The sequence below is a fragment of the Pinus tabuliformis genome, chromosome 2_2, assembly GCF_031772625.1.
Source record: "Pinus tabuliformis cultivar Carrire ecotype Pingquan chromosome 2_2, CPIR1, whole genome shotgun sequence".
NCBI classification, from domain to species: Eukaryota; Viridiplantae; Streptophyta; class Pinopsida; order Pinales; family Pinaceae; genus Pinus; species Pinus tabuliformis.
This window is the reverse complement of record NC_142300.1, coordinates 1,018,593,052-1,018,606,000: the sequence shown is the minus strand read 5'-3', so window position 1 is coordinate 1,018,606,000 and position 12,949 is coordinate 1,018,593,052.

Genomic DNA, 12,949 nt, shown 5'->3' with positions numbered 1-12,949 from the left:
CCTCTGGATACAGTTGTGATGAAATCTTGATTTGTGTTATTTAAACTAGTTTTTTGGCTGTATATATGGATTTGGCACCCTAAAAAACCCCTAGGGAACTTTAATTGTGCAGTGGTTACACATCAAACTTGTGATGTTAGTGAATTCTTGGCGGATTTCAGAGAAATTATATTGTAATAATCGAGCGGAAAGGCTTCCAAAAAGCTGCACTAAAGACAACTTGAAACTAAAGGAGTTTCCTTTACTGCAACTTTTTGGAGTTTTTGGTGCTGAAATCGAGTGGAAATTTTTGTGGTGAAATCTTGATTTGTATTATTTAAACTAGCTTTTTGGTAGTATATATGGATTCAGTACCTTGAAAGACCACTAGGCCCTTCTATTATGCAAGGGTTACCCATCAAACTTGTGATTTCAATGAATTCCTGTCAGATTTTAGAAACGATAGACTTCAATAATCCACTGGAAAAGCTTCCAAAAAGTCACACTAGAGACAACTCCAAACTAAAGGAGTTGTCTTTAGAGCGACTTTTTGGAGTTTCAGGTACCAAAATCTGGTGGAAAAATATGCGGTGAAATCTTGATTTGTGTTTTTTAAACTATTTTTTTTACTCTATATATGGATTTGAAAAACCCCTAGGGCACTTCTACTATGCAGGGTTTACAAATAAAACTTGTGATTTCAATGAATTTGTGTCGGATTTTAGTGAAATTAGATAGGAATAATCCATCGAAAAAGCTTCCAAAAAGTTGCACTAAAGACAACTCGAAACTAAAGGAGTTGTCTTTAGGGCTAATTTTTGTAGTTTTTGTCTTTATTCTCAAATTTAATATTAAATATATATCTCATTAATATTTGATGAGAAATTATAATTTTCTAGAAAAGGAAAAAATGTAAAAAGAAAGATGTTTTGCAAAAATTATTGATTTTAACATTATAAATAAATTTTTTTATTTGATAAATTTAATTAATATAAAAAAACCAATATTTTTAAAAATAATAAAAAAGTTGGGTAAATATAATTTTTAAAATGCTTTTATAATAGTAAAACAAATAAAAACCCTATATTATATAACATTACATTAAAATTTAAAATAAAAAGATTTATTACAAACTTAGCATTCTTAATTCTCAAAATTTTAATTTAAAATATATGTAAATATAGTTTTAATTATATTTTAAATAATTTAGTTTTATTTTCTTTTAAAGATTAATAAATAAAAGATTGGTCAAAGTAAATGATGATGACCACCATCAATATTACTGTGTAGAGAGGCACATTCTACAACTCAGTATGAGGGGATGGATAACTATGTCACATCTCCAATAAAATATTAATAAAAAAATTTTAATGTCTACTTGAAAAAATGAAAATAATCATGGTGATAAAAACTAGGGATTTCATCTTTTTGGACCCATGATAGATCCAAAGTTAGATGGGCCTAAGCTGGTATAATTTGTACAATTTTGTTCTGTTAAGGTATTGTGTGGTCAAATGTCACTAGTATTATGTGGTCAAAGGTCACTAGTTCGTAACTCCAACAGCAAAAACCCAACAATACTAAGGGCTAGTGTGAGCAATATGATGCTATCAGTGGATGATTTTAACTACTTAGGGCTAAAGACAACTGCTTCATATATTAGTTAGACAAAGTATTTTCCATAATTTCAAAATTCCTAAAAATACTAAAAAAAAACCATTTAATCTAATTCATAATTTCGAAAATGACTCGAAAAATTCATGTTGAAATCTTGATTTGTGTTATCTAAACTAGTTTTTTTACTATATATATGGATTCATGAGCGTGAAAAACCTAGGGCACTTCTACTATGCAAGGTTTACAAATAAAGTTGTGATTTCAATGAATTTGTGCTCGATTTTAGAGAAATTAGACTCGAATAATCCACCGAAAAATCTTCCAAAAATTTTCACTAAAGACAACTCGAAGCTAAAGGAGTTGACTTTAGAGAGACTTTTTGTAGTTTTTGTCTTTATTCTCAAATTTAATATTAAATATATATTACATTAATATTTGAATAGAAATTATAATTGTCTCGATAAGGAAATAATGTAAAAGGAAAAATGTATTGCAAAAATTATTGATTTTAATATTATAAATAAATTTTTTTATTTAATAAATTTAATTAATATAAAAAAACCAATATTTTTAAAAATAATAATAAAGTTGGATAAATATAATTTTTAAAATGTTTTTATAACCGTAAAACAAATAAGAACCCTATATTATATAACTTTACATTAAAATCTAAAATCAAAATATTTATTAGAAAATTAGTATTCCTAATTTTTTAAATTAAAATTTAATATATATATATATCTATATATATATATCTATATCTATATATATATATATAGTTTTAATTATATTTAAATAATTTAGCTTTATTTTCTTTTAAAGTTTAATAAATAAAAAATTGGTCAAAGTAAATGACGATGACCACCATCAATATTATTGGGTAGAGAGGCACATTCTACAACTCAGTATGAGGTGATCGGTAAGTATGTCACATCTCCAATAAAATATTAATAAAAAAAATTAATGTCTACGCAAAAAAATGAAATTAATCATGGTGATAAAAACTACAATACAATTCAATAGAAAGAATCAATATTATTGTGTAGAGAGGCACATTCTACAACTCAGTATGAGGGGATGGGTAAGTATTTCGCATCTCCAATAAAATATTAATAAAAAAATTTAATGTCTAACAAAAAAAATGAAAATAACCATGGTGATAAAAACTACAATACAATTCAATAGAAAGAATCAAAAATCCTGCTCCAAAATCTTTTAATATTTATTTTAATTAAATATTTGTAAATTAAATCTTTAAAAAGAAAACCATGTCGTATGGATATACTAAAATCCTTCAAGGCATAAATATTTCCATATAAAAGTTGTAATATTTGAAAATATCAATTTGATATAGTTTTATTATAAATTTTGTTATGGTGCCGTGTAAAAAACATCATTAAATTTGATAATACTATTATATTAATATTGTTACACTTAGGGATTAGATCCTTTTGTGTTGAAAAGGTCACTAGTTAGTAACTCCACTATCAAAAAACCAACGGGTGATTTTGAATACTTAAATGCCCTTGGGTTTCACCTACCAAGAAAACAAAAAACTATCATATAATTTCCAATTAATTTCCAACTCATTTATTCTATGAGTAATATGAGGGAGGGGAGAGAGTAGCTACTATGAAGAAGAAAAATCCCACAAACTATTTCACTCTCATACTACCTAGACCTGTTATACCTATACCACTGGAATGAATCACTTAGAGGACACTTCTATAGACCTTCTAGATGTACGAGATGGATAGATGGATGGTGGTAAATTAGTTGAGAAAAACTTTTAGTTGCATGGCATGATGGTTTATTAGTCCAAGAGGGTTTCCCTTTAGCTCAAATTGTTTGACTACCACAGATTGGTTCTCAACATGCAAAAGAAACATCATTAAATGGATGGGATTGTGGTTCAATGGCATTGAGCTTGTTCGATGGTTGGTTCGTCGCAGGCTCTCCTACTGGCATTGACACAAGCCAATAGGATGCCAATAGAAAAAAAAAACCATTTTGAGATGCTTTTCTATAATGTCACCATAAAATAAGCTGATCAGGTGAGAAATAGACCTTTTTATAGTCTTTTTTCATTACCATTATTACATATATAATATGACAACACTTCTCGTTAGTAGGTCTAACTCACGAACCAACCAACCAAGAAAGGACAAGTGAGTTCCTCATTTACGAATTCTCGTTAGTAGGACTAACTCACGAACCAACCAACCAAGAAAGGACAAGTGAGTGCCTCATTTACGAATTGAAACTTCAGGACATTTACTAACAACAACCACTTACTGAAGTCAGGAATTGAGAGGTACCACAATAGGATATAGTTACCCTTACCCCTACGAACATTCTCTAGAAGAGCTTCATGGTTACTGCGAGATCAGGATTAGACTACCCAACCTCAATTTAGCTTTAGACCATAACAAAACCCTAGGACGATAGAGTGAGAGAGGATCGATCCTAACCCATGGCTTTGAAGCAACACCATATTACAATTTGAATTGATTCAATCACCCAACACGCTTTGAGGAATCTACTTGCCTAATGACAAATGCATGAAAGATACCACTTACCTAGTTCCAGTCTACTAAGTTTCACCTGTTTACCCAACGGCTAAGGTAAAGGTAGTTGGTTACCCAAAAATAGAAGTCCTAATTAATTAGTGAGTGGAGATTACATAATATCCACTTATACTTGATCGAGATCAAAAACTAGAAGCATATCAACTCGAAGCACCCTACGCAGCGTTTGTTAATCCAATACCATCATCTAACCCAACAACACCGGCAACGTATCATGTTCTAGGCCCATCACCCATCTCTTGACCAGCATCAGCATAGATAAAATATCCACTTATACCTCAGTGGAAGAATACCTTTCTCATCATTGGATCTTCCTAAAATGCTCATACATCTAACTTGTTATTAGTACCTATTAATGGTGGCTACTAGTACCTATTAATCTAGGCATAGGCAGGGGAAGGAACAAAGCTATAAGTGAAGGGATTATAAACAAGTGATTCAGTTAATCCATCAGTTGATTCAGTAACCATTGAAGCAGTTCAAGATACATACCCATACCTAGAAATCTAATCTAGCTATATAGGACCAGTAGTTTATCTGCCACCACCTCCAGTACCACCAATAGTACCAGCAATAAGACCATTCACAAGAAAAGTAGATGCTTTTTCGGTTGAATATGTAGTTGACTCTACAACAACATGTTCAACATAAGTACATCTTATAGATTAAGCAAATGTACTAGTACCTTGTGATCGAGATGATGACCTTAGTGATCGAGTTGTGGATGATCCATATAGAGACAAATATAGGGAACTAACTTCTACGCATGGGGAACTGGAACTAACGAAAACATTAGATAAACCACCTAATGTAGTGATAGAGATAGTGATAAAGATGAATATGATGATTTTAGGTCTAGAGGTGAACAAGCTGAAGGAGCTTTTCGTGATCGATATAGAGTAAAAGGACCACCAGTAGTGATAGTAGTAGATATAGCACCAGAAAAATAGATCATGCTGGTCCAACACCAATAATAGTAATAGAGCTAAGAACATAGGTCTCTTTACCAAGAGAAAACACAAAGGCCACAGACACAGTGATAGTACCTCGATCCTTTCCATTTTGAGATAGAGAGCTAGAGTCTTACTTTCGTGTTAGAGAGAGAGATCTAGCTAGTTCCACATCTGAACCATATCCAGTCGCACCAATAGAGTAAGAAACAACAGTTGTAACAAGATTTGGTCCACCAGTACCACTCGCAGCATATCCAGTAGGTTGATTAGTAGGAAAGTAAGCATCCTAATCACCATATGTAGATCATCCAAGTCGAGAACCAATCCCAGGCATTGAAACACCAAGAGAAATGACAAGAGTAGTAGTAGACTCCTATGTTTATTCAGTAGATTAAGAAAATTAGCCAGGACCAGCAACATATAATCCAGAAACTATGTTAACACCAGATGCAAGGGAAGATCAAGACCTAGTAGCAACACTAACCAATAAAGTAGCACCCATAGTAGAAAGAGATGGAGATGCAATGGGTGCAGTTTAAGTAGTTCCATTTCCAGATCAATACCTAGAAGCGGATAAAGAACCAAGCCCAGAGATAACCCCTAGTTGACTAGTAATAATGTATCGCCATGGTCACCATTTTCTATCCCTTGTTACTCCAGTATGAGCATCCCCATTCCTATTCCTTGCTAAATCGTTATCTAAGATGGTCCATCCAAAAGCTAACATAATAGGATAATAAATGTTCACAACTACAAGAACATAAGTATAACTCGGTGGTAAGGCATAGGTTCAATAAGGTAATGTGTGGGAAGTATCCAAGCGAGTAGTTACTTAAGAAATAGCATTGGCAAAGGAAGAAGAGCTATTAGTGAGAGTTTCTAATCCAATTAGAACTATTCTGGACCCAGATCAAGAGGCAACATTTCTGAACTCCATAACAACCCCATATCTAGATCACATATAAAACTGGGGAGAAAGAGTATGCTTTAAAGATAGTTGACCCAGAATCTGTTCATATGGAAGCAGTAGTAATTTCCACCGAGCGAGATGCAAAGTGAATCTCGGGTGCACTTTAAACATGGGTACCTATAGGGTACAAAATTGGAGGGGAAAGACTAGATGATGTACGTGTCAAGTCCATTAGGGCTAACGAACACTCCTAAACCCTAGATGGCCAAAAAACAAGTTATATTAGATATAAGAAAGATATAGGAACTACTTGACAAAAACGCACTTAGGCCACACCATTTATCGTCAATAAAAACACAATGGAGGAGAGGATGCGTAAGCATAGCTCGACCACCGAGAGAGGTAGTCTCATCAACGATAATAGTATACTGGTGCAGGACATGAATACTTAATATCGACATGTAAAGTACGAAGTCTAACTAGTAACAAAGCAAGCATAAATAGAGGTGGAGGCTAGTGCATAGCTTCTAATTTGAGATTGATAACTTTAGGTAGTTTTGGATCCGGTCCTATAAGATACAAAAGCAATTTCAAGACCAAGAAGTGTTGTTCGGATCGGGGAAATTAGGAAAGAAAATAAACATTTAGTTATGCATTAACCAAGAAAAGAACATAACTAACTGTTAAACTAAAACCAAACACACGAATAGACACACAGGATTTACGTGGTTAAACCTTGACAGGGTGTCAATGAAACATCCATATAACTGCTATTTCGGTATAAAACTAACTAGTTACATTTTATTACAAATTTACTTAATTCGTTGTCAAACTTCCAACAAGAAGATCAATGTCTTTATCTAGTTGCTCGAGCAAATTCAATTTGAGTGCAAGATCCCTTCTAGTTTTTATAGAGCCAGATCTTGCGTAGAGAGAGCATCTGAATCATTAGTTACCTCATGGTTATGCCTATTCCCATTTAGAGAACAACCAGTAATAGGGGTAGTTGCATTATTATATTCAGTTGTGAAAGTACCAGAACTGAAACTATCTATACATTGAAGAGTTGATTCACCAGCAAATGATCCAGCATCTTTAGGTAATAATATGTCTATGCATGCAGTGGCAACAAAGATAGAGGTAGGAGCATTGATTCCATTATATGAATGATGGACCCGATCCTGCACACACTTATGGGTAGCAGATATCACGTCCTTGTCCAATCTGCCAAGAGAGGCCCCCATAAACAATCGTTCGTCCACAAAATTAACCCATGTGGGGTAGCAGGTATGGTCCAAAAAAGTAACTGGTTGTGCAACCCCTTATAATAAGTCTAAAAGGATGGGAGTATATAACAGCAATAGACTAAAAACAAAGGTCGTGTCAAGGAAGTACCACTGGCTAGCCTGTCTCGGCAGTCACCAAGTGTTTGGGTGGGGATTAATGAGGAAATGGTATGATGGTGGAAATATGGTGGGGCACGTGGGTGTGTCCTAGAAGTAATTGAAATCGAATGGAGACACTGACAATTGGCCGTGGGTTCAATATTTTTTTTTTCCTATCGTCATGAAATGGGCTCCACATGAAACATGGGGCTCACTGAGCTGACAAGTGGTGATGATCGTTCAACTTACCGAGCTTCACTTGTTCCTTTTTCAAGTGGAATACATAGCTTTTTTCCTCAATTGGTTCGACCAAGACATAGATTCTTTTATAGCTTGATAGGATATTTAGTAACGACTAAGAAGACAAGATTATGAAATATCTAAGAAAGTAATACTAGTAGATAAGTAAGTAATAACAACATCAATGGCAATTTCTATACGCATAACTACTCTTTTTTATCTATAACTAGATCCGATCTAGAAGTGAAGGTCTAGTCAGATCTATTATTTCTTCTTGATAGTTCCTTTGTATATGATGCCTTTTGTATATGATGCTTTAATGACTTGATGATTAGGAATAGATACTCAATCTTGACGTCATTCATAAGTGGTGATAGTGCATCAAATAATAATATGGAATGCATTTCTTTCTCATTTCGCGGGATTAGTTACCATTTGATTCGTAACATCCCTACCCGGTTGGAAGACAGTTACCTACCCTAGTCCTTATGAAACTACCTATCTGTTGAAGATTAGCTGGGAGGTACCATAAAGGCTCATAAAACCCATTAGAAAAAGACGAGAAAAACTAAGCCAGGTATCTCTTATGAATTGAAACTGCACTATTAGCCTTTTAATATCAATTACACCCCAAGTTCATCAACAAGGTTTTCTCGTCTCCTAGAGTATGGTTTTTCATTAGTAGCACAAGTAGACTATGGTTGTTCATCATTAGCAGTAGGGTTTGTTCCTATAGTGGAGCAGCACCATGCAACCTATGTTTGTTCCCAAAACCAATGGGACCATCATCTTAGTCATACCCTGAAAAATGGGACCATGATCTGTAGCCTGATTATTACCCATGACCACTACCCAAAGTTAGCCCAATGATTATGAGCATGACATGAAGTTATCCAATAGAGCATGATATGAAGTGGAGATTATTCAAGTGGAGTTATGATGAGAAGTGGGATTCAATAAGTTGGATTCTTGCTATGACCACCATGATCTTTCACAAGTATGATCACTCTTATTTGCTACGATCAGTTACTATGATTATATAAACCAGTATGATTCTTCGCTAATATCAATATGGTTATTCGATATGACATTGACTATGAAACTAGCATATTTCGTATTCGAATTAGATATGAAAGAACCAAAGCGAGTTTGTTGGAGGAGGTTCTATATAGTGGAGTCAAAGAGGATTAGTTGGTTATAAATAGTATTGCAAGGAGGAACTATCTATAGTATTTTTAAGATGACTACAAAAGCTTAGGCCTTCCCCTTTCTTCTATTAGTATAGCTTGGTATTAGGAGATCTTAAACTATTGGATGAAGGAGGTATCTTTATTCCTTGCTCACGTCCCATGGGTGGATAAGATGCATTTACAGGGTTTTCCACTAGATATCTTGCTTCAACCCAATTAATAGGCATTGGTTAAACTAAGTAAATTTATCTACACATCTCAGCTAAAAGGAGAACTCCTGAAATAAGAACAACCACCTACAAATTCATCCTTCTAAGATACACTTATTCACCAAGTACTTTAGAGCTGAATGGTCTGCATAGAACTGAAAATGGCCTTTGAACATAATAGATAATGGTGTAAGTTCTGTAAATCATACACCATAGCTATCCCTTCCCTCTCTTTGGTGGTATAGTTGCACTCTGCTTGAGACAACTTCCTAATTGCAAAAAAAATAGGGTGATTGAGATTCCCTCCCCCTCGTTATGCAAGCACTGCTCCTTGGGAAATGTTGGATGCATCTACATGGACATGGAATTCCACATTCCAATTAGGAAACATTAGCAGCATTTACCCACTTTTCTTTCGGCATTCTCGTTATAGACATTTTTGTCCCTTACAGCATAAAGCATAAAATGTCAATAATCTAAGGGATCCAAAGTCCCTAAACATGTTGTTCCTACCCCTAGAGGAACAAGGTCAGCAAACCACAGCACTTCAGATCAGTTCTCCACTGAAAAACACTCAAAAACAGGTCAATTTTGGATCAAAGCAGCTGCTCCACTAAGCATCTGCGCTGAATGTCAAAAGCTCTATGGTGTACCTGCGCTGCATAGCAAGTGCAACAAAGGCTACCTGCGCTGGGCGTACTTTGACATGTGGAGGAATCTTTTCTCAATGTGCCAGTGCCCAGGAAGCTTCCAAAATGACACTTGGATCAGAAGATTCACCTAATGATGAGTTAAAGCTTCTAAAACTCCAAGTGGAAGGTAGAAACTCCGAGTGGACTCAAGGACTGAAGAACAACTGGAGTTGAAGAGGACAACAAGTCACACATCGAGCTGACTTATCTTCACTCCAAAACTCTATATAAGGATCTCATCCCATGGGATCTGGAGGCCAGAATTTGGTGCAAAGAATTGCTGTTGGTTTATAGTTGAGAGTATTGGGTGATTGCTTGAGGGAGGTGAAGAGGAGATTTCTTTCCGTCGGGAAGGTGATGCTGGATTGGACCTCTCACGGTTGTATCACCGCCTGAACCTTACTTCCTTATATTAATAAAGCATTTGAGGTTCTTCTATTCGCATGTGTTTCAACGGTGTATTGTCTTACTTGCGTGTTTGATTTATGCTAATCCTTGGATCAGTTATGAATGCATGCTTGTTGTAGTCTCTTTTTCTCATCTTGTTCGCAGGATCTCGTGTAGCTGGGCCCGTGAGAAGACTTGGAGCTGGGAGCGAGCATCAAATAGAGGAGATTGGATCGACCATTTGCGCAAAACATCGGTAAGTGGATCTCTTCCTTTCATCTCTTGCATGTCATAAAGAAGTAACTTTAGATAGCTTTGCTTCAGTTGTTGCTAAGGAACTATCACCCTTAGAGTGGGATAGGGTCATTCTGTGTTGGATACTTTCCCCCACAACAGACTGGCGACTCCGCTGGGGACCGTGTCTTGTTGGTAGCTTGTGTTTCTTGCTATTCATTTCCTAAACGAAGGGAGTACCGAATCGAACTGCATTCGAATCCTTCGAAGGCAAAGTAGAGGACAGCTACTCTAGCTCAGTTCTGGGCATGTTTATGATTTGAAGAGCTGATCCACAAGGACTCTTATTAGCTCTTTGTGATAGTGTTCATCTTCCTTTAATCATCCTCTAGAGTATACTTGATTGATAGCCTCTGATTTGGCCAAAAACAGTTGATTTTTGAGCAATCTGTGACCCGGAACCAAAGAGAGACGAGAGTTTTCTCTTCACTGCAGCTGCAATGAAGGGTCCCTACGCTGCAACGCAGGTCCCGAAGGGGCTACCTGCGCTGAATGTCAAACTGACAGTGTCTTACCTGCGTTGAACCAGTTTTGCATTGTGCAACTGGGGTTCCCTGCCTTCTGTTGCCCAGTTTTCAGTATTGTTTTTGCAGCCTGTTGTCAACCTGTATACCCATCTGAAACTATCTTTCTTTGCCATCATTCCGCCTCAGTTGTATGAAGAAACCGTGATTGTTCTTATTGTATTTCTTACTTTCATTCACAGTTTCCCGTAGCGAAAGTGAACTAGTCCTGCTGTGGCCTCTTGAATCTAGACCTGTGATAAAGTGTCGTTGTGATTCTACGAGCTAGTTTATTGTTGTTCATAGCTGCTTGAGCATTTTCTTTCGTTATATGGTTCGAATTTCAGTATTTCTTGTGTTGAAACGAGTGAATCTTAAGGTGTTATTTTAATTATTGGACGAAACTTGTTTGCTTTCGCTTGAAATTGAATTCGAAATTATACAACAGCTTTCTTTTTGTAATACATCAACATTAAGAAAGAGGAAAAGAAATACTTGCATTGTGCATGTGCATTTTGACAGTTTGCATGTCGATTTAGGAAAGTGCATCAGTGTGTGCTCTATGATCTGTTTGAAAAGATGATGTCTTTCTTTTCCTTCAATAGTTAAGATTTTCATAAGTTGAAAGAATTGAAAAAAAGCTTGCTTATCATTCTTAGACTGCATTTAGGAGTTGTATCATACATCACGTGGTGATCCATAAAGGCAAACTGCTAAGCAAGATCAACCTAAAAAGAACTGAATTTATCTAACAATGCTTTGAAACATAACGAAACACAGTAGAGGTCTAGGTAGAGACGTGAACCGGCGTCGTTAAACATAGTGATTGTCGATCTCTACGAAGGTGGGTGATTCCTCCTGAGGGACGATAGCACCAATACGGATTTGTGCTCCCGCGTACCATCGCGTATATTGGGAGACCCCTATAGGAACAAATCCTTTATCCATAGGAAGCCGTGTCGGCCGCCCTACTGATCGCGATGCAGTGAACACAGCATTCACGAAGATCGACCACTCGTACCGTAAAACGTATTCTGTGGTTTCGCGAAAGGTTTGGCACACCCTCTGCCTAGAACTCCAGAGTAGTTTCTTTTGGCCTTTTTCAAACTCTATAACTGAAAAAGTCCATCCGAGCATTTGTCACTTCGGGCTCGTTAATACATCGAAGGAGACTAGAGTCATCTTTAGCTTTTTCTCGACTCTTAAAAAGTGAAAAAGAAAGTTGTGTCTAAAGCGTCGTCATATAAAATTCATTCTAAGCGGAACAGAATTACCTCCTATTCCTGCGTCGATCTTCGAAGTCAGTCTTTTGGCATTGTAAGTTCTTGTAGAATTGCTAAGAAATCTTTTGGATAGACTAGATATGTCTGAACAACCGTCGACATCTAGGACTGTGTCGTCTCACACAGCAGCAGCAGACCCTCTTGCTGCTACTCCAACGATGTTTGCTGGTATACCATCTGTCCCGGAAAATTGTCAACAACAAGCCGGAGTCCAATCAGGGACGACAATATGGTTAGTTCCTATTTCTTCATCCGGATTATCATCTGGTACTTCATATGTTGAAACTCAACAAGTTGATCCAATGTGTCTTCAAAGGCCAATTTACCCTTTAAGTACTGGATTTCTGCCATGTTGAGGGCAATATGCTCTTTCATTGTTCCCTCCTAGAGAACAACCACATGAGAGTTTACAACAAGGATCAGGTCAAACTGGAATTACATCCAGCGGTTGGGTACCAATACTGCCTCAACGATCAGGAGTTGCATATTCAATGCAACCAGTACACCCTGTGTCGAATATTACCACCACACCTGCTATGGCGAATGCATCGCAAGTACAAGCGCTACCTGTTCTAATACAACAACCTCTTGTCTCAGCGGCTCAATCACAATCTCAGGGTAGTTCCTCCTTATCTGGAGCGACTCAGGCTCAAACAAGTACTGTGACTCCTCATCTTGGTCAATCATCCAGTATTGGTCAACAACAAATGGTCCAACAA